The following is a 23,408-nucleotide window of genomic DNA, read 5'->3' on the forward strand; positions in this document are numbered from 1 at the left end:
AATAGGATATTATGGTCGATGGTGTTGAAAACTGATTACATTTAAGATTGAAGCATTAATTAATGGCAGGACTTCTTTGAGCAGTTTTGTAGGAATGGGGTCTAAAAGACACGTTGATGGTTTGGAGGAAGTAATTATTGAAGTTAACTCAGAAAGATCAATTGGAGAAAAAGAGTAAATGAATATCAGTGGTACTGAAAGTAGCTGTAGATAATATTACATCTGTGGGATTTTCTCTAATGATTAAAATTTTATTTGTGAAGAAGTTCATGAAGTCATTACTAGTTAACATTAAAGGGATGGTTGGCTCAACAGAGAGAGAGTACGATCGTGCACTGTAGACTGAATCATTGCGATGCATTGTAGAAAAAATACCGGCTAAAAGTGGTGTCAAGCTGCCCCAGAGAAAGTAATTGGTAGGAAACCCTGAGAGAAAATACGACTGAATGAAATCTAACTTGAAGGCTACACTCGAAGAGGTAGACTTTGTTTCCACCACTGCTGGCATCTGGACAGTAAATAATAAATGTTTTACGGGTCTCCACTTTACAGCGCAACAAGGCCGCCCTAGCATGCAAGAGAATTATAGGCAGCCATACCTATGATGTAATTAGAGCAGAGATTGAAGAAATCCATTTATCATATGGACTAAAAGCTAAAGTTGTTGCCACTGTAATGGATAATGCATCCAATTTTGCCAACGCATTGAGTATGTCAGCCCTGTGATCTGGAGTCTGAATCTGAAAATGAAGAAGGTGATGATGAGGAACCGACTTTTACTGATGTAATAGAAGCTCTTTCAACCACATCTGGTGATGCACAGTTTAGCCTCCCTCCATACTACAGATGTGCATCGTACACAATTAACCTGATTCCAACAACTGATGTTGATAAACATCTAAATTCCTGTGCCGACACCAAGGCCAAGACAGGTAGGAGTAGCATTGCAAAATGTTCTGCTCTTTGGACTAAAGCAAGTCGATCAACATTAGCCTCTGAACAGGTGGAGGATGTCAGCTGCAGGAAGCTAAGGGTGCTCACATCCACAAGGTGGAATTCCCTGTATGAGGCCATTTCCAGAATCATCACAATTCCCTTGAATGAACTTAATCCCCTGTGTGTAAAACTGGGAATTAAGTGCCTTAATGAAAGGGAGTACCAATTCTTGAAAGAGTACTGCACTGTGATGAAGCCCCTGACAGCAGCTCTGGACATCTTACAAGGGGATGAGTGAACCTATGGGGCTTTAAGGCCAACACTCACAAGTCTGAAGTCAAAGACACTTGCCCTGAAAGATGACCTCTCGAGAATGACAGCCAGCCTTCCAATTATTAAAATGATAGAACAAGAGTCCAAATATTCATCTCTTGGTAAATATCAGGGATATTGATCATCATTAATCATGAATATTAATCATAATATCAACAAAGTCTCAACCCAAATTAAATCTCAGACGGTATTGATAGCAGATACAGTGGGGCAAAAAAGTATTTAGTCAGCCACCGATTGTGCAAGTTCCCCCACCTAAAATGATGACAGAGGTCAGTAATTTGCACCAGAGGTACACTTCAACTGTGAGAGACAGAATGTGAAAAAAAAATCCATGAATCCACATGGTAGGATTTGTAAAGAATTTATTGGTAAATCAGGGTGGAAAATAAGTATTTGGTCAATAACAAAAATACAACTCAATACTTTGTAACATAACCTTTGTTGGCAATAACAGAGGTCAAACGTTTACTATAGGTCTTTACCAGGTTTGCACACACAGTAGCTGGTATTTTGGCCCATTCCTCCATGCAGATCTTCTCGAGAGCAGTGATGTTTTGGGGCTGTCGCCGAGCAACACGGACTTTCAACTCCCGCCACAGATTTTCTATGGGGTTGAGGTCTGGAGACTGGCTAGGCCACTCCAGGACTTTCAAATGCTTCTTACGGAGCCACTCCTTTGTTGCCCGGGCGGTGTGTTTTGGATTATTGTCATGTTGGAAGACCCAGCCTGGTTTCATCTTCAAAGTTCTCACTGATGGAAGGAGGTTTTGGCTCAAAATCTCACGATACATGGCCCCATTCATTCTGTCCTTAACACGGATCAGTCGTCCTGTCCCCTTGGCAGAAAAACAGCCCCATAGCATGATGTTTCCACCCCCATGCTTCACAGTAGGTATGGTGTTCTTGGGATGCAACTCAGTATTCTTCTTCCTCCAAACACGACGAGTTGAGTTTATACCAAAAAGTTCTACTTTGGTTTCATCTGACCACATGACATTCTCCCAATCCTCTGCTGTATCATCCATGTGCTCTCTGGCAAACTTCAGACGGGCCTGGACATGCACTGGCTTCAGCAGCGGAACACGTCTGGCACTGCGGGATTTGATTCCCTGCCGTTGTAGTGTGTTACTGATGGTGACCTTTGTTACTTTGGTCCCAGCTCTCTGCAGGTCATTCACCAGGTCCCCCCGTGTGGTTCTGGGATCTTTGCTCACCGTTCTCATGATCATTTTGACCCCACGGGATGAGATCTTGCGTGGAGCCCCAGATCGCGGGAGATTATCAGTGGTCTTGTATGTCTTCCATTTTCTGATGATTGCTCCCACAGTTGATTTTTTCACACCAAGCTGCTTGCCTATTGTAGATTCACTCTTCCCAGTCTGGTGCAGGTCTACAATACTTTTCCTGGTGTCCTTCGAAAGCTCTTTGGTCTTGGCCATGGCGGAGTTTGGAGTCTGACTGTTTGAGGCTGTGGACAGGTGTCTTTTATACAGATGATGAGTTCAAACAGGTGCCATTCATACAGGTAACGAGTGGGGGACAGAAAAGCTTCTTACAGAAGACGTTACAGGTCTGTGAGAGCCAGAGATTTTCCTTGTTTGAGCTGACCAAATACTACCACCCTGATTTACCAATAAATTCTTTACAAATCCTACCATGTGGATTCATGGATTTTTTTTTCACATTCTGTCTCTCACAGTTGAAGTGTACCTCTGGTGCAAATTACTGACCTCTGTCATCATTTTAGGTGGGGGAACTTGCACAATCGGTGGCTGACTAAATACTTTTTTGCCCCACTGTAACTATCCATCACAGTTATATGATGGATTACGCAGTAAAAATAGAAGTGGGCTGAAAGGTCTATTGCGTTCTTACTTATTCAGTTTGTGTATCATGTTTTTGAAAAGTAACTAAGTAACTAATTACTTTTTAAAATAAATAATCAGTAGTGTTGTGATTAAATTTTTGGAGAAGTAATCAGTAACTAATTACTTTTTTCAAGTAACTTGACCAACACTGGTCTTATCTCAGTGTCTCTGCACCCTCCTGGCCTCTGATGGCCCTCAAACTTTGTTGCAGGCTCAGTCTCTATTCTGCCTTTGCTCGCTGCTCGCTGGACCTCTGTTTTCTCACTTATTGTCATTGCCGCTGGGATTCCGTTCTGCTGTGATGGGCCATCGGCGTCTAACCACCAAATACCTCAAATTAAATTCTGTACTTAAATAAATCATGTTCAATTCCTTCTAATGATCTCTCTCTGCACTGAACTGTAAGCAACATTAATGATGATGATACACCTCTCCGTACATGGATAAATCTTTCAGCTTCAGTTTATTGATTCTTTGGATCTTTCAGAGCTGCAAAGCACCTTAAGTGTCACGGCAACATAAAGGTAAATCTGGAGTATTTTTATTCAATAGTAAGAAGATTACATGACTAACAATGTTGACCCATCACTCCTTTGAGCGGAACTATCAGTCACTTGTGTAGAGCTTGGATGAGGGCAGGGCAGAGCCATTGCTGCGGGTGGGTTCAGGTATGTGGGCAGAGTCTACGTGGAAGGATCCTGTGCCGTCACTGAGGCAGTTCCGTAATGCTGATTGGTGATGGTACATGGCATCTAAACAACAAAAATGTCAGTTATTAGACACTAAAATAATTTAAAGCTTATAAAGCTTTATTAGTTTAGTCATAGGTCAGGTTTGCAGCAGGGGGACACTCTCAGCTAGTACTTAATGAACGCGAATGACGCTAAACGGGTAAAATAAAGAATTCCACCTGCCTTTGGACAAAACATTTGATTTTAATTTCCAGCCTGGATAAAACCACTCTTCTTCCTTCACTTTTTCTCTCAATTAAGATGATTTTGATCAGAATACACTAGCATGCTATTAATGCTTGCTGACTGGTAACATGGATTTAGGATGGGTCATCTTTAAATTGGCTACACAGATAAATATTAACTTCATTATTTATTAGGCAGGTGTACAAACTGGTCTGAGGAGGACTCTGCAGATGGACTCACCTGAAATGTGGGATTGTAACTGCCATTAGAGTCCCCTACTCCTAGACAAATGCCACACAGGCTCAGCTCAACCAAGCACAGCATGGCTGAAAATCCCCAAAATGGACTGTTGAACTGAAAGAGAGAAAAACAGGCTTCTGAAGTTTCCTCACCTTAACTAAAAACTCGAAACTGTTTCTACCGCAAGCTGGTGAAACACCTGTTATCTCGGTACCAAAGACCTCTGGAGCTGGTTCACATGCCACATTCACCTGTGCTCTGAATTCACTGTGGTGAGAATAAGGCACGACGGGACCACAGATCTGTGTTTTGAGACATTTCATTGAGCACTTCTCACCACAACAACAATTTCTTTTCTGTCTGCTCTTTTCTAAATTAAAAAAATATGAGGAATTTCTTTCCCCCTCCTCAATCCACTTGGCCCATGAACGCACAAAAGCTCCTTCTGCTTTATTTAGGTAGAGCTGATCTAATTTAGTCTGCAACTCCATAAGTTTACTCCTTTCTTGGATATTTAGATCATCTTTACTACAGCAATAAGTAATTTCTTGGAATAATTTACATTCATATTCTCTTTGCTTTTGTTAAGGTTCAAAATTGAGGAAGGAGAGTACAAACCAGCCTTGGTCCAGAAGCTCTTTGGTCAAACAATGATTTTAATGAACACACGTGTGGGAAGACACTCTGTACGCAGACAGCCAGTAGTCCTCGACTTAATCAAAGCATGAACAGATATTTTATAGCATCAGGGTTTGTTTACTGACGCCCCTTCATGCGTCACCGGTACATTTTATACATAGATCAGATCAACACCAGAATGACTTTTCACCCAGAAAATCATCTTCTATTTTCATGGCTTGGTACTTTCCGTTCTTGTCTCAAAGTGAATTGTTCCTCTTTCTTGTCTAGACATAACTGATCTCTCCTCTAAATAAGTCTAACTAATATGTGTGTATGTGTTGACCTCACATGCTCTTTGTGTCACCTCTTAACTGTCTGTGTCTCGTCCTCAAATGCTCCTCAAAATAACCTACACTTAGACTCTGCTTTCGGTTTCAGTTCTGCAAAAGGCACACTCTGCAAACCTGCAACTTCCTGTCAGCCTGCAACTTAGTCTCTCTGAAAGACACACACTGTTTAAACATCTGAATGCAATATAAACTCCAGATTATATTATTAATGCAATGGTAATGATGACAATTATTTAACAATAGCAGTAAAATAATTTCCCTGCTCCACACTCCCTCTCTCGACCTCTGGAACACCAGAGGTCGCAATACATTGTGTCCTCGCTCAGACCCTCTCTGGTGGTCTCGGACCTCGAGATCTCCAGGATCCTCGCCCCTCCTGTGGTCGCCGAGATCTTCTGCAAAGGAAACAAAACACCTTTTCCTGCACCTCCCTAACCTATCCTATCTGGGACTCTTTAATCAAAAGCCTGATCCTAATTATCTTCTTAACTTATTGACTTATATGTATATATATTCTTCAACGTTACTCATCCCTTTAAACTCTTTAAGCCCTGCTTTCACGTCCGGTTGCTCGCTCTATTTTTCCCTTATCTGATCATCAACATCCTGTGCACAAATTGTCGCTGCTGCAAGTTCCTCTACTCCAAAAGAAAACAACCACTTTAATCAATTAAGTTTAAGCATATAAGCAATTACTCCTGTATACATTTCATCATAGCTAAATGCTGCCTTGAAACAACTCCTGTGTGTTAACACTAACTTCATTTTAACCTCACATTTCCTATGTTATAACCCGTTTTGGTATAGCCTTTTTATTTCATTTTGCTCCTTTAATGTAACCATACCTCCTAATTCTAGTTTATCAGACTTAACCAAAATATATGCTTTCCTTCCTCTTAGGTCCTTCTTTAAGTTCAGTTAAAAACTAAATGAATTTAAGGCCTTTTGCCTGGAATCAATACTGTCAGGTGTGTTTCTTAACTCTGTGTCTGTAAGCGTGTGCAATCCTTCATGAACTCATATTATCCTCACAGTAGATTGGCTAATCATAGCGCTAGCCAAAGGCTCGTGACCCTCCAGAGACAAATTTGAGCCACAACTCCTTTAAAAGCACAAAATGCAATATGTATAAAAATCATTTCTATTTATAAGCTCCCCCTTTATCCTAAAAATACCTCCTATGTAATATCTGTATGTGTAAGCCTACATTATAACCACTACTTCTAGAAATCAAAAAGAAATCAAAGCTGTTCTACCCCTTCAACCCTCACTAATTTTCCCTCTAAGAATTATTCACAGCTTTGAAAAACCGGCATTGTATCTTCTAAACAGGATTCAGTTCTGTCATGGTCCTGGGCCATGTTGGCCCAGTATTCTTGGTTCCTTGTATTTTCGCTCCTTATTTAGGCCAGGTTTTCTGAGGTGTCCTGTTGTGGTGTTCCCTAAGTGTTTTTTCCCTTTGTGACTCTTACCCCCTTGTGCCCCTCTGTCTATTTATGAGCTCTCGTCTCTCTTTGTGTTTATCCCATGTTTCCCCCAGCCTGTTATGTCTGTGTTCTCCCCGTGCTTTCTCTCCTCCTGTCTGAACCTCTGTGTACTTCCTGTTTTACTTTGACAGTCTCTCGTCAGTATGCGTAATGTTGTGTTCACTCCTGCCCTGTCTCGTTATGTTTATCAGTGTCACCTGTGTTCCCCACCTGTGTGTAATCTCCCTGTGTTCTCTGGGTGTATTTAAGTTGTGTCTTCTGTTATGGTAGTTGCTGGTTCGTCTGTGTTGTTTCCCCTCGGTCTCCCTGCGTCTCTTGTGTATTTCCCCGGACCTCCCTGCATCCTCGTTTCTGGTTTGTGTTATTAGCTTACCCAGTTTAGGTTTCCGGTTTCTTGTTTTTCCACCAGTGCTGTTTTGTGCCCACCGTTGTAAATAAATATTCACCTGCACCAGAGCTGCCGCCTTTTGGGTCCTTTTCTACAACTCCACACGGCTTGCCCCGCAAACCGTGACAAGTTCACTTTTAATCCTTTAACCTTAACTTAAAAATAACAGTTTCAGTTTTACCATATCCAAATGATCAAAAACCCAAAAGGTCCTAAAATGATCCTAAATTATTAAACAATTAAATTATTAAACCCTAAACCCCCTTTATCTTGATACATTTCATGTGTCAAGATACTATACAAAACTTAAAAATGCTCAGTTTTCCCCACTCATGATCCAATCTATATCATAAAAATAAACTTAAAACAGAACAATTATCAGTCATGTGTTTCTTCAATTAATGATAACTGAGTTACATCAAAAAATATTTCCCCTTTAACATTTGGCATTCTCCCAACAATATACTATAATCCCATAATCTAACCCCAGTCAACAAAACAAAACAGAAATTTTCTCTGGTAAAAGCAAATTGTTTGTCCACATTAATTCATCCTCACTCACATGCAGTCACACATTCACTCACATGCAGTCACACATTCACTCACATGCAGTCACACCATGTATTTGCTGATAGTGGAGCTTCCCGCACGATCAGATACTCCACCCTCAGCAAAATGAGCTCAGTCATTTTTTATTTTCCATAGGAAAATATTTCTTTATGCTTTTGGACTGGATTGACTCGCATAAAATCCTTTTTACAGGGACTTACGACCTTGATCAGTCCCCACAGGTAGCTCTCCTCAGCCAATTGTAATCTGGAGAGCCCCCTTATATTTTCAGCGCCGTTATTCACTGTTGCAGGCCTGCTTAAAACAGAAATGAAAAAATAGAGCTGATTGTTAGCTCATAAAAACAAAACAAAATCACCCGACAGGTTTTCTTTAAGTGCACTGTTACAAAATAATGGGCCCAATTTTTAGACATGTCCATGTTTCCTAAAACTCCCTCTATTAAAAACAAAAACAACAACCCAAACCTAACTGACAAAATCAACCCATCACCACAACAACCTCAACAACCTTAAACACACAAGTCTTGCCACCACATAATTTCACCTCCTCAATACACCGAAAGTCTCATTAAAACCACACAATTTGCACACAAAAATCACCCCCTTATGCTCTGTAACATACTTCAATTCAGCATAAAACATAACCCCCTTACAACAACATATCACTAAACTATAAATTTCCTACCCCAATCTGCACTTCTCTTGTCTGCCATGCTTCCTCTCCTGAAAGTCACTTCCTCAGTCACACACATACAGGAAGTTCCTTCGTCACCACTCACTCCAGCTAATTTGCATACTGAGTCATCTCTCAAAAAGCTGTAACAACAGAAACATATGTTTAAACATTCCCAACTTATTAAATTATGTTATTTCTTTCTACAGTTATCACTGTTTTTGATCACTCAGTACGAGAGCACTCCTAAGTCACTCTTTTTAAAACTACTTTAATCACTTTTTTGTTTTCATAACTCCCTTTGTCATATGGCTTCTTCTATTCCTCAATTACAAACTCAAATGTATTTTATTAAACATTCACACCATTGTGTCATTCATACAAAATAGCAAGCTGTTCTTCATTGCATATGTTTGTGTTCTTAGCCAGGTTTAATCAGTGTCTATGCATTAAACTCCATGAGCTTGTCTTGTCTTTATAAGGTTAATGCATTTTCCGTTTGTGTATGTGAACTTGCATATGTTGCTTTTGCAGTGTGTCAGACTCCTGCACAATTCTCCACTTAAGCCGTCAGTTCTCTTTCCCAAATTTGCTAACCCAAATTTTAAATTCCCACCTTATTAACACCCTTCCTGCTCCTCAGCCAGAAGTTAGGGCCCACTTGTCAGGTTTATGGAGACATGGCGCTGTAAACAATTCAACCAGAAACTTGCCTTGGCATGTCCAGTCAAGTTAACCTACAGGTTTCTTCCGACCGCTGCACGTGGAAAATTGATCCAGATCTGTTTCGCCCCTATAGAAACACAACTGAGACATTTTCATTATTATCATAAGTACTTAAACTACCCGTTTCCCTTTCTCTGGTCAGAAATCCCAACTTATGTCATGTATATACGTGTAAGCAGGTCTTCATTGCTTTTCCTATGTATTTTGTTAATGTTCAGTAAGTGTAAGCTGCTTTCTTCATTGCCTCTATATGTTATAGTCAGGTTTAATTCATGCATCTTTTCTCTGATTTCTTAATTCAAAACTGTCTCACTTCTGATCCTTTCCAGAAATAATTTCACATGTAACACTTTGTCTATGTGTGTTTTCTATTCTTGTTTACCCCTTTTTCTTTGTGACGGTGGACATCTCTAAACCATCATGAGTTCAAGCTTCACTTTCAGTCCAATTACACCCTGTATTCTCACAGTCGAACTCGTCCTGCTTCGCCTCTCACTGGTCACCGTCCTCTTCTCTCAGTGTCCTTTTGTTGTCTTGAATTCCAGCAAACACAGTCTGTTTCTTCTCTGTTTCTCTTCAGTATTTTCCTTTTGGATCAAGTCCCAGCCTGGCAAAATACCACATTCAGTGCCTTTAAACAGTCATGTCACACTGTTCTTACCAGCCTGCTGTCCACCGTGCATGGTTCATCACGTCGTTTCTTCTTTCCTGTTGATCCTTTCACTCGTCCCTTTCAAGATTACTCCAAGCAAGACAAATCTGACAATCAGTGTCCAGTGCTTTACCACCGTTCATTATCCCACTGTTCAACTGCCCAGCCTGTAATTTACAGTACATGTTTCCACCTCGTGGTTCCTTTCATGCTGCTGCTGGTGTCGTCAGTGTGGTTTCAGTTGCACTGTCTTTTGCCTGCTATTAATTCTTCTCAAGTCCACAATGTTCTGTCGGTCTTCATCAGGAGATTAACTGTCCTTTGAGCTTCTTCTCAGGATGGGGACAAGTGCGAGGTCAAGCTGTAAAATTTTAAGCCAAAATCTGGCCTGTTTTCTCCCAATTATGCTACTCTAGTGGTTTTGGCGCCGTACTCAAAATTCCAGGTTGAGAGAAGTCCACCTTCATTTATCTGGAACCTGTATTAACACACTAAAGCATACGATTACTATCCTTTTCATTTCTTTTCTCAAAACCTCCATTCGCTTTATCTGCCTAGAGTTTAACTCCTCTATTTCTCTCTCTGGGTGCTCACTCGTCACCTTATATGGGCATGCAAACTTCCTGTCACCCACACCATTTCCTGTTACACACACACAGCACGCAGCTGCTCTGCTGTTTCTCCAGGCTAATCAAACTTATTTTGTATTTACAATCTACAAACCCTCTGTAATTCTACTAACTTTTGATCTAAAATGTAGCATCATTCACACAATGATTTCATAATCCTCTCACACACACCTTTTAAATAAACTAAACTCTTATAACATCACTCATGCATCTCTTAAATTAAAAACACTTTCAAACTTTAAAACATCCTACTTTACATCACCAAAGGAATACCTCTCACACCTTTATTCATCATTCAAAACCTTCTAGTCACCGCATTCACACAAGAAATTGAAAAAATAAAACACACCAGCAACTAATGCTGGAGAAAAGTTACTACTGAAAGTGATTTGTTAGTCTTAAGTATATACAGTGCACTCAATATATTTATATATCTGCATCCAAACTCAGTCAATTACTATACATCCACTACGGCAACTCAAAACTTTATTTATAGTCCTCTAATAAACATAAATGGCATTTTAAACACACACTCAGCAATGTTTGCAGCAGTATTTGTAAAACCAACCGTGGTTTAAACAGTTCACTGCTTACTCATTTGCATTTTCACTCACACACACACCGTCTGAAAATAGCTCCAGCATTGCCTCAGACTCCTTTCACACAGAGATCTATTATTTTATATTCACAAAGACGTCTTATATTTACAACTGCACAGATTTTAGGCCTTTTAACACCTACCGAATTTCGAAAAATTTAAGTTAACGGTCTAACCGATAAAAGTCCAACTTTTTTGTAATCAATTAACCAGTATCTGTCCAACAGTTTCTGGCCTCATCTCTAAAGTCCCTAACTCAATTTAAAAGTGTCCAACACCCAAGGTCCAACCTTTGCTGCCCAAAAAAGCGCAGATACCGTTCCAAACGGTAAGGAGACTCTAACTCCTAGCTATTTTGGAGGTTCCCAAGTTCTCCCCGGTTGCCAACCGTACTAACCCTATTCGCCGATAGGTCAGGGCCAAGCGTCCTTGGCCGGGAGGGAGCATTACCTCCGAGAACTGCGCTTCCTACCAGTCCAACTGGCGTTCTTGAGTAATTTATAATACTTTGAAACAACAGTAAAACACCCAACAAAGTGTAAGACTGAAGCAGGTCCAACCTTATAACAAAAAAATAACCAAATTCCCTAAGATACTAAAAACATTGAGCAGTCCAACTGCTTTTCCTTTTAGCGGTCCAACCGCATTCAATCATTACCAGCAGTCCAACTGCTTTTAAATCCTCAGTACTGTCATGAGATTCTCATCAAAATCAAAGCAGACATTTACCGGCAACTTTTACTGAATAGACATTTAATTTTATCATCCAATTCAGCACACTTCGGATAAAATCAACAGGCCTGTGCCTACCTCTTTTTAAAGGCGCCTGTCCCCTCAGTTTGGTTGCCGGGTCACGCCTGCCTGTCTGACCACAACGGACCATACATCACCGTCTACACCTCCAATCCTCCCTCCTCAACCACCGGACGAAGCCCCCAAATGTTAAGGTTCAAAATTGAGGAAGGAGAGTACAAACCAGCCTTGGTCCAGAAGCTCTTGGTCAAACAATGATTTTAATGAACACACGTGTGGGAAGACACTCTGTACGCAGACAGCCAGTAGTCCTCGACTTAATCAAAGCATGAACAGATATTTTATAGCATCAGGGTTTGTTTACTGACGCCCCTTCATGCGTCACCGGTACATTTTATACATAGATCAGATCAACACCAGAATGACTTTTCACCCAGAAAATCATCTTCTATTTTCATGGCTTGGTACTTTCCGTTCTTGTCTCAAAGTGAATTGTTCCTCTTTCTTGTCTAGACATAACTGATCTCTCCTCTAAATAAGTCTAACTAATATGTGTGTATGTGTTGACCTCACATGCTCTTTGTGTCACCTCTTAACTGTCTGTGTCTCGTCCTCAAATGCTCCTCAAAATAACCTACACTTAGACTCTGCTTTCGGTTTCAGTTCTGCAAAAGGCACACTCTGCAAACCTGCAACTTCCTGTCAGCCTGCAACTTAGTCTCTCTGAAAGACACACACTGTTTAAACATCTGAATGCAATATAAACTCCAGATTATATTATTAATGCAATGGTAATGATGACAATTATTTAACAATAGCAGTAAAATAATTTCCCTGCTCCACACTTTTGACTTGTGTTTTTACTGAATTGAATACTAAATTCTCTAATTTTGAATTTAATGAATTCCCATTTATTGATATATCCTACAATTAGATGATCAGCCATAATATCTTTTATAATTTTTTTGACTATGTTGCAGTAGTCTTCATTTTGTAAAAGTTTGGCATTGAACTTCCAATAACTTCTTTTATTTGATTGTCTAATTTCCGATTCTAAGCACAGTTCAATAAAGCAATGATCTGAAAGAGGTGCATTTGACATCAACAGTGTGGTTAAGAATGATGTCACTTCCTAGCCAATAGTCTATTCTAGACTTACAAGCTCCATTTGGTTTAAACCAGGAAAAGCTCTTAATTCCTGGATTTCTTACTCTCCAAATATCTGTCAAATTGTTGTTTATCAAAAAATCTATAATTAGGTTATTTTTTGTGGTCTACCTGTCCTTGGGGGCCATCTATCAGTCCATTCATCAGGAGTCATATTCCAATCACCACCCATTAAAATGTATTCTGTAGGGTATCGATCTTTAAGTTCAAAAATATTTGAAGTTATATCTTCTAACATAATTTTATTCTGACTTTCATTGTTATATCCATAAACATTGACTAAAATGAAAAACAAACTTTCAACTCTCATTGCAGCAATCAACCAATGACCATTCAAGTCAGTTCGTTGTATTACAAGATCCCCAGGAAAGTTATTGAATAAAATCGCTACACCCCCCGACCTCGTTGAGCCATGGCTGAACAGGATTTTGCTACCCCATTGGTTTGACCAAAAAGATACATCACTATCAGATAAATGAGTCTGTTGTAGAAAAATACAGTTTGATTTTTTACCTCTGCAGTACAAAAATAAGGCTTTTCTTTTAACAGATTCTCTTAAACCCCTAACATTTAAAGAACCAAAACAAATGTTAACATTCAACATGAACTATAGACAGAATATCACTCACCACGTGAGAAAAAGAAGAAAAAAAAAAGTACTAAATGCTGAGCTCCTCAGACCGCGAACAAGTTTCCACTATTTCAGTTTTTGTCATTTTTAGTTCTCCTGTCTTTCCTCAACTTTGCGTCCATCAATGAAGGCATGTGGACCACGACAGTAGGCTCGTTTACCCGCACGTCTTGCTTCCTCCACCAGAGGCCATAGGCGCTGTCGATCTTGTATGTCCTCCTGCGGCAACATCTCTGCGAAGCTGATGCCTTCTTGCTTGCAGGTTGAAGAGTCTTTGGTGCGCCTCCACAATTCTTCTTTAATTCGCCTCTGTGTGAATAGAATAATGATGTTTCTGTTTCTGCCATCAACTCGTTTCCCTAAGCGGTGGACAATATCAACGGCCTCTTCTAAGTCCGAGTCAGGGGCAATCTTCTGAAGCGTTTGCAAAACCTTCACTCTAATGTTTTCATCTTTGTCTTCCTTCACCCCTTTCAGCTTTAAGCACCACCTCATTCAGTAGCGCTCTTGTTCCCTCACTCTTCTTTTCAAGTCTTCATTTTCTTTAAGCAGCTGTTCATTCGCATTTGCCAGTTTAACAACTTTCAGTTTGCAATCGACTATCTCTGCAGCATTAAACTCTACAGCCTTAATCAAGCTGGCAACCATAGCTGCACTTTGTCTGTTTTGTTCCTTGATATCTTCCAGTTGTACTTCAAATTTCTTCTTCCCAGAATGGCTTCAAAAATAGTTTTATTGGAGATATCATCTTCCTTCTCTGAAGATTTTGTTCTCTTCTCCTCTGGCGGTTGTTTTGATGGAGTTGGCGGCGCCGAGTCTGCTCCCCGTTCTCGCTTGTTTAGGCCCACGTTGGCAGCTTCAGTGCTAGCATAGCCATGGTCACTGACTTTAGCATGCGAAGACGTCTTAGCATTGGGGTTTGACGACACAAATTGCAGCTTTGCATTCTTAATAACCTTTTGGGCATCCATAGTTATAGTTCGAGTGGAAGGAGAATAAAGTTACTTAGCAAATTTTGCGGTCTTTCGGAGCTCCTGAAAAAACACAACTGTTCAAGCTGCCATCTAGATGGCACTGTCCTCTACAGGCATCTGGATAATTTAGTCACAACACTGGAGGGTAAAATAAATACTACATAAGAGGCCATGTTAGTGAACGCTGGGAAAGAAGACTGTAGTAAAAGTGATGATGGTTTTCTTTCACCTTGGTGCACCTAAGGCATGATTCAACCTGTTCAGTCATTCCAGTATGCAGGGATCATTTAGATGTTAGTACACTGTGACTGCATGAAATCCCTTTTTCTAATAACCAAATTCTATCCCTCCTTTATCAAACATACATTTCAGCTCTTACACAGAATAACAGGGCTGCTTCTGCGCCACACAACCACTGAGTGACGTCTGTCCTTCAGATGCCCTGTTAGCTGCTGCTTTTTACATGGATGTTACTGGCAGCAGGTCTGTAGTTTTCTAAATCAGAACGATGTTCAATGCTCCTCTGATTCTCCTGTCTTTAAAAACTCCCTCATCTGAACACAGAGCACTGAAGCGCTTTCTGAGAATCTGGTACCTGCAGAGGAGGTGTGACCACAATCAAGATCCACCCCCCAAAATCCTTCAGCAGCTTTGATCAAGAGGCTGAAATCAGACGTGTAGAAGATTTTGTACAATATAAAACAAAATGTCTTACCCTTTCATAGTTGTGAGTGAATGACCAGTCGGGGGTACTGGTGTTCAAGTAAGAGCTACCATAATAATGATAAGCATAATGTGGCCAAAAGGCTTCCAGGATGTAGATGATGATGGCAGCAGCTGAAGTAACTGCAGCAATAATATTGGCTCCCAGAGCGCCTCTCACCTGCAGAGCACAAAACGGGTCAGCACACCTGGAAAACCTGGCAGCACCTGAAAGGCAGATTAAACCTGTAGAAACTGCAGCTCACCAGAGTCACGGGACAGTGTGGAGACTAGTTTTAGAACAGATGTTAGAGAATATTTAATCCTGAAAAAAGTACATTTAACCACTTTATTTAACATTGATTATAGACCTGTGTCCTAATGATGGGACAGCTTTCCTTTCTGCTTCACATTAACTTTATAAATACAGAAATGGAGCTCTTTTCCAACCTGACTAAACAGAACTTTTAATCGTTTTCCTCTCAGTCACACTTTGATGCTGTCAGTCTGCTAATATTGTACTTTCATCTGACTGGTGACCTGCCCGTGGTATACTCCATCTCTCACCCTATGAGAGCTGGCAAGGGCACAGCCTTGACTCTGAATTAGAGAAACGAGTTTGAAGCCTAATCTTGAAAGTAGAGATAGTGTCTGTCTCCTGAATCCAAACTGGAAGCTGGTTCCACAGAAGAGGGGCCTGAAAACTGAAGGCTCTGCCTCCCATTCTACTTTTAAATACTCTAGGAACAACAAGTAGGCCTGCAGAGCGAGAGCGAAGTGCTCTAATAGGGTGATATGGTACTACAAGGTCATTAAGATAAGATGGGGCCTGATTATTTAAGACCTTGTATGTGAGGAGCAGGATTTTGAATTCTGGATTTAACAGGAAGCCAAAACAGGAGAAATCTGCTCTCTTTCTAGTCCCTGTCAGGACTCTTGCTGCAGCACCCTGAATTTTACTTGATATCGGATCGGAAAGGAAATCAGTGGTATCGCACATCACTAGTAACCATGTTTCTGTAAGGCAGAGTAAATTTGTTGATCAATTATTAAGTCATGTACTAACAGAGACTTGGAGGAGAGAGACCTAATATTTAATAATCCACATTTCACTGTTTTACTCTTTGGTTCAGATGTGGATACTGTATTGTTCTTTCTTTGTGATTGTTTATGTTTAAGTTGTTTGTTGCTGGTTTTTAGTTTGTTTTTTGTCTGTTTGGGAGCTGACACAGTCTCTATGGAGATGGGTTTTGGGGGGGTAGCAGGAGGAGAGAAGCTGCAGAGAGGCGTGTAAGACTGCAACTCTGCTTCCTGGTCTCAACCCTGGATAGTCATATTTTGGGGGTTTAATAAATTTGGGCAGATTTCAAAACATGTCACTCCTGGTCTGATTGGGGACCAGGGGTCTCACTCCATGATCGCAGGCTAGTTTGACTTTACGAATTGACCATAAAGTCATATTCATCTGACAATCTTAATCACACTCTAAGTTCTTCTCTCATTTCTCTGGATGTGTTTGCTCTCCTTGTCTACAGACTAGAGATGGACCGATCCGATATTACGTATCGGTCCGATACTGACCTAAATTACTGGATCGGATATCGGAGAAAAATAAAAAATGTAATCCGATCCATTAAATATCACGAAAGCACCTCACAAAACTTGCAACACGCCGTAACTCGCCTCAGAACGTTAGCACGTCGGAGCAGTATGCATCACGTGATAGAGCGGCTGTGGCATGCGGGACCTGTCGGTGGTCTGGATAGCATGTGGAGCTTCGCTAGCAACCCAGCATTTCATCTCCGACAAAGTTATCCCGAGAGAAGTAAAGCAAGTGTGTAAGTCCATCTCTGAATGTAAAGCATTCCTGCGTTAAGCTTAACAAACGATATATGGAGCGACTGCCTCTTCTTGCTGCTACTTCAATCATGAAACTGATCAATGATCAGCTGATCGTCTCTCCTTTGTTTTTGGCCCACTTTGCAGCAGAAAGAGGAAACCAGCGGCTGAACAACAGAAGCACGTTTAAGCTTGATCAGCTGTTGTTAGAATGTATTTAATATTACTTTCTACTCGAGGATCTTTTTCTACGTAGCTGACGCTGGTAACTGTGCAGGGGCGGATCTAGCAAAGTTTAGCCAGGGGGGCCGATAGGGCATTAACAGGGAAAAGGGGGCACAAAGACATACTTTTCTTTCTTATTCTCATTTAAAATGTCTAGCTTTTAATAAATAATTATCTGACACCCAAAGTTTTAATCTGATGTAAAATGAATAGAAGTCAATTACTGTATATAGTAACTGTTAAGTCTAATATACCCTAGTAAGCTATAGTACTTTTTCCTTTGGGAAGGTACCATCTGTGCAGTCTGCAATTTTGTTGAAGAAAGATGTTGAATCTATTTAATATTTCTTGAAAAATAATTGATTTCTGTGCATTTTTTTTCACACTGCATCAAATTAAGGTTGATTACGTCGATTAAGCATCATGAGGTGGAGCGTGAGGGGTGGTTCCCTATTTTTTATTTATTTATTTTTGTTGTTGCTGGGAGTTGGAACCCTATTAGTTAGGTTGCTTAATATTTATGCTAAGTACTCTTTAAAATACCAGAATAGGGAGGATGGTGTAGGTTTGAGTTTATTAGATTGATCAGTATTGCTGAACTATGAAATATTTTTTTTTGCATACAGGTATAACAGAATAGCTTTAGTGTAGTTGTTGTTTTAAACTTGAGTATGAACTCATACAAAATGCAGCAAGATATTTAAAAAACAGTTTTGTTGATTAAAAAACACTATATCGGATTCATATCGGTATCGGCAGATATCCAAATTTATGATATCGGTATCGGACATAAAAAAGTGGTATCGTGCCATCTCTACTACAGACATACTCAAGTACCATTTATCTGGTTTGTTTTCCATCACAGGTTAGAGCCTGGTTAGGAAATGTGTTTCTTTCCACTGAAACTTTAGAGTGGGTAGCAGGTCATGCAATCAGAATCAGAATCAGAATCAGAATACTTTATTGATCCCTGGGGGAAATTATTTTTTGTTACAGTGCTCCATTTTAAACCAACATTAAGACAAGACAGACAATACGCTAACTAAGAATAGTACAATATATACATATATATACATACATACATACATAAGTCACTTATAAATAAATATTTGGAAAAGAAACATGTGTAGCTGTAGCAGCAAACAGTGTGTTAAGTGGATGCGTTGTACAGGGAGATGGCCACAGGCAGGAATGATTTCCTGTGTCGTTCAGTGGTGCTTTTCGGTAATCTCAGTCTCTCACTGAACGAGCTCCTGTGACTGACCAACATGTCATGGAGTGGGTGGGAGGTGTTATCCAACATTGTCTGTAACAGTGTAAGAGTTCTGAAGAAACTCTAATGGATGGATTATCAGACCATCTCAGAAAGATCAAGGAAGAACAGACCAGGTATCTCCAGAAGCTGAAGTCCAAAATAATCAGTCACTGGAAAGTGAAATACAGCATTTATGGGACTGAACTCACTTTGTTAACTGAGCTGTGATATTATCGAGTTGTTTGGCTCTAAAAATTCACAATGAGCTATGGCCTCATTTTGTTTTTACTGACTGGATTTCAGTCAAATTACACTAAATGTTAAATTTCTGTTTCCTCGGTTGGAGAAAAATCAGGTCGAGCCTCACTCCAGTGTGTTCCAGCAGGACTACAAATTTGCAGAGACTCACCTGAAGTACAGGTATGGTGATATCACAGAGATGAGTTCCTGATCGTCTCTCTGAAGTCCCATCATATATGTTCATACATCCAGCTATGATGAACTGAAAGAGAGAGCAGTAAGAAGTCTTAGCTGACTCAGTTCAGTTCAATTCAAAGACCCTACAATAATACTCACCAACACTGGTCCCCAGATGTACACCAAGGAATCAGACACCAGACCTTTGGACCGTGTTGCCCTCAGGATCCCAAAGACCATGACAGTCAGAGCAACCATGATCTGAATCACCTGCAGGAAGACATAAAGTCTCAGAGGAAACATTCAGAGCCTTTGGCTCATTCAGCCTTTGTGAGAACAAGTGATGCCAAAGATGACGTACGTGACTAGACACAGCATTTTCAGTGGACAAACGTTTCATCAAGAAGGGACTTCTTCAGTCTCAGCTGACTGCAGGTTTCCAACATTATAAACAGTACATTTGCTCAATGACTGAAACTAGCGCCACTGAATGAGCAATGGGCTGTGAGGTCAGTTCCTTGATCATTAATATGGAAATTGTCACGACTATTGATCAACAACTACTGATCAAAAACCATTTATCAATGGCCACGAGTACCATTCAACTTTCTGCTGAGAGGAAGTTTGAACTAACACACCAAACATTTTCACATGCAGATAAATGGGATAAACTTGTTGGTTATCTTTAAAAGGTAACGAGTCTGTATTCACATTTAGCTGGTCTTCTGGACATTATCTTTCTGAACTTTAATTTCCAACAGAGATTATTTTCCGAGGCGATCCAAAAGCCTCTGAGGACAGACGTCCTCTGTCATTAAAGTCAGCTGAGAGATCGACAGCAGAGCAGCAGCGTGGTTGTGAATCACATGCCTTCAGCATCCACAGGTTAAAGATCAGTGGTTTAATCATCTCTGTCTGGATTCAATCTGACCCCATCAGGATGTAAAGGTGTCTCACCCCCAGTGCCGGCAGTTGCTTTCTGGTGATGCTGTGGTCCCGGCGTAAAACTACGACCACGGTGCCCGATGCCGCCCCTGCTGATGGAGATTGCTGCATGTCTGAGCTCACGAGAGTCACAGCTGGTAGCAGATAAACTCTGGGGTGGGTCTGCCCTGACGTCAGCTGTCTGACTCATTCCTACTGCTTTTTTCACTGGATGCTCGCTCCTTCAAGTGAAATGTCTGACTAAGGCTGGTCTTTCTATGTTTATCCCAAAGAAAGGCTTTTTACTCACTTGAGCTTCATTTTTGGTAAACATTTATTTATATTTTGGCACATCGGCCATGAAAATGATCCAGTACAAGCTGTTTGCCGTTCCTGCAACAGTTTTCTATAGCAGGTTTCTAAACCAAAGTTATATTAGTTTTATATATACACAATACAGTATCGTCAACAGCACCAAAAAGTAAAACAGTGAAATGTGAATTATTAAACATTACGTCTCTCTCTTCCAAGTTTCTGTTAGTACATGACTTAATAACTGATCAACAAATTGATTTACTCTGCCTTGTGCTGGAAGTGCTGTTCAGATCTTTGCAAATCTAATCTGTACAAAGCAACACTGGATGACTTTGGAAAAGAAAATAATGCTCAGGTTTCTAGCAGATTGCTGCAGACATGTTTTGTTGAGCTCACTGTTTTTTTCTGTTTTACTCAGACTCACCATTTCATCATATTTCATACATACATTCATACATATCATACATACTTCAGCTCTTGTAGGCTTGTTTCTTTTACACATAAAATCGTAGAATGTGTCACCGAGCAGATGTTGTTCTGATCAGGTCTTTAAATGTCATCAGCTTCTTTTAGATGCATCAAGTCCCAGAGCAAACTGGAAATGAGAGAAAAATCAGGACTGATGCCAAACAGGATGCTGCTCTGGGCAAACCTTCGGTCTGATTCAATTATCGATAATGACGTTTGGGTCCATGTTGTTCTGCATCCTGTTTACGCCCTAGCCTAGAGGAAACCAGACTGCAACAATTCTCACTGCGCTGTTGTTTTACAAGACAATCTTCAAATTCTATCTTAGAGTTGAATTTGTTGGCAATATCACTGCTCTCTTCCTTCAAAAACATGCAGATCTCAACTCGCAGATCAAAGACCTGGACAGCACCTTACCACGTGACAGCCATCGGGACTTGCTGTGATACAGAGCGGCCATGTGGTCGCATAGTGGCGGAGAAATCTGGGCTTTCTCAGGTCGTGTGATGATGTACTTGACTGTGACAAAAATGAAATCAGTCATTACGTCCCTCAGCTCAGGCCCCAGCTGTTTAGATGCCAGTGCTTTGCGGTGTATCATACAGTGCATCCACTGCACATTGGAGGAGACCTCGTTTCCCAGCCATAAGCTCCCCACACCGTCCTCAGTGATTTTAAACAGTTTCTCTGCAGTGGCTCTGCCAGGAACTTGTTTGCAGAAAAGCAATTCCTCCCTCATCTCATCTCCATCAATTAATCTGACATGTTATCAGTAAGCAGTCTTTCTTACTGTCAGTGGCTTCATCCATCTGCATAGACAGGCGGCTGTCACGCACCTTATCATTAAGCGGATCCTCTATGTCCTTTGACATATCATACATGCGCCTGCCAATGGTACTATTGGCCAGAGGAATGGCCTGTAGTTTGCTGGCTGCTGTGTCATCAATCATAGTTGAAACCATATCCATAGCACAGGGAAGTATTCATCCCTCTGCAATTGTGTGCAGCTTTTTACTCTGTGACACTCGGTAGGCAACTTTATACCAGCTGAGCAGAGCATTTGCCGGTGTTCTGACAAAACGTTGTACCTTTGTGTAAATTTATAGTCATGTCTATCAATCAGAATATACTGCCTTACGTGGTTTATGCCTCCATCGTACATATCTAAAGGTAGGAGGCTCTGATGCCAAATCACACTATCAAAACGTGCTTCCAGCACACAGTCATCTAATGTTAACACAGAATACAAGGAGAAACGGAGAGGAAAAGATAGCTGTTTTTATTAGAAGTTGTTACATGTTTCCTCACATTTTTTGCATTTGTATTCTCAGTTGCTCTCCTTGTATTTTGCACATTCAAAATGTGCCCATCTTTGGCAAAAATCACACGGCACCTGGAAAGGAAAAATAAATAGCTCATATTCTTTTTGGTAAATACTATTATATAACATTTTAAACATGATTAGCAAGTAATAAGACTTATGTTTTTGTTTTTAATATTTCAGTCATGCTGCGGTCTGCATCAGCATCTAACATACAGCAAACAATGCAGTAGACCTCAGCATTCCCTAAAACACATTCATTGTCATGGTCCTGCGACCATGACTCAGTGACTTTATGTTTATGTTCTTTATTGTTATTACTTTCATGATTATTCGTGGCTGTTTTGGGATGGTTTGTGTTTGGGATTTTAGACACTGGGTTCTGGGTTTGTGCTCCCTCTGTTGGTCCCTGGTGTTAGTGTTCCCCTGTCTCGTCAGGTTAATCAGGTCCAGCTGTTTCCCCCACCTGTGTGTGATTTCCCAGTGTCTCTTTGTGTACTTATAGTGTGTGTTTTCCTCTGCTCCTCGTCGCGTCGTCTGTGTTCATACCCTGTGAAATCCCCTGCGTGCTCTCCCTGCTGTTCTCCCTTCATGTTCAGGTTTGCCACTCCTTTGTGTAGTTTCACCCAGTTTAGTTCATCCTTAGTTCTGTTTTGCCATCTCCACTTTATGTTTGATATTGTCAATAAATCGCCTTCACATCTGAGTAAGTGCTGCATTTGAGTCCTCCTTTCCACTCTTCACACGGCCGCTGCCCCGGACCGTGACAGTACGACGCGACCACAAGATGGACCCAGCAGCGCTTAATCCGTCCAGGGAGCTACGGGAGACGCTCATCGATGCCACACAGGAGCTGATCGACCTGTGGCTGGAAAGCCCGGGTGGCACGTCCCAGCGCGCTATAGAGAGGCGGCTACAGCGTCTGGTGACCGGTCTCCCATGGCTGCTGGACTCGCTCTGTTCGTGGGAGCAGGAGTTTCTCCTTTTGGACCTTGGACTTCACCCCCCGTCTGCATTCACTTTCGAGCAGCCCGATGCGGTGAGTCAGCGGGATGCATTGCTTTCCCCAGTTTCCGGGACTTTGTTTTCTGGGGCTATTCAGAGCGGGATGGGAGACTGTACGGGTCGCTTACCTACCTTCGTGGTAACGGATCCTTCCCAAGTGGGCGTGTACAAACCCGCTGCAAAACTGACAGACTGTGTCTCTGCCGCTCCTTCTGAGCCAGGACTTTATTGCCATTCTCCAGCTCAGTTCTGTGTCCAACCACAAGCTTCCCAGTCTGTAGCTCAACCATTAGCCTCCCTTAAGCCACAATTTTCACACTGTTTTTCCACCGCTGTTTCTGAGCAGGGAGACAAACTGTTTCACTACGGACCTGTTCCTCAAAAGCTGGCTACATTAGAGACTATTGCTCACTCTGGGG

The 23,408-nt window shown here is 41.1% G+C and overlaps 2 long non-coding RNA genes across 2 annotated transcripts; both read right to left on the reverse strand.

Moving 5' to 3' along the window:
- Window positions 1-3,569: 3,569 nt before the first annotated feature.
- Window positions 3,570-10,781, reverse strand: LOC143419551 (uncharacterized). Its single transcript, XR_013099556.1, has 3 exons — window positions 8,401-10,781; window positions 4,298-4,411; window positions 3,570-3,892 (listed from the first exon to the last, which is right to left on the reverse strand). It is a non-coding gene; the product is annotated as an uncharacterized LOC143419551 (long non-coding RNA).
- A 7,583-nt stretch (window positions 10,782-18,364) lies between these two features.
- On the reverse strand, window positions 18,365-19,991 carry LOC143414470 (uncharacterized). The gene is made up of 4 exons (XR_013095129.1): window positions 19,914-19,991; window positions 19,116-19,226; window positions 18,949-19,041; window positions 18,365-18,709 (listed from the first exon to the last, which is right to left on the reverse strand). It is a non-coding gene; the product is annotated as an uncharacterized LOC143414470 (long non-coding RNA).
- Window positions 19,992-23,408: the final 3,417 nt, after the last annotated feature.

Source organism: Maylandia zebra, linkage group LG1, assembly GCF_041146795.1.
Source record: "Maylandia zebra isolate NMK-2024a linkage group LG1, Mzebra_GT3a, whole genome shotgun sequence".
NCBI lineage: Eukaryota > Metazoa > Chordata > Actinopteri > Cichliformes > Cichlidae > Maylandia > Maylandia zebra.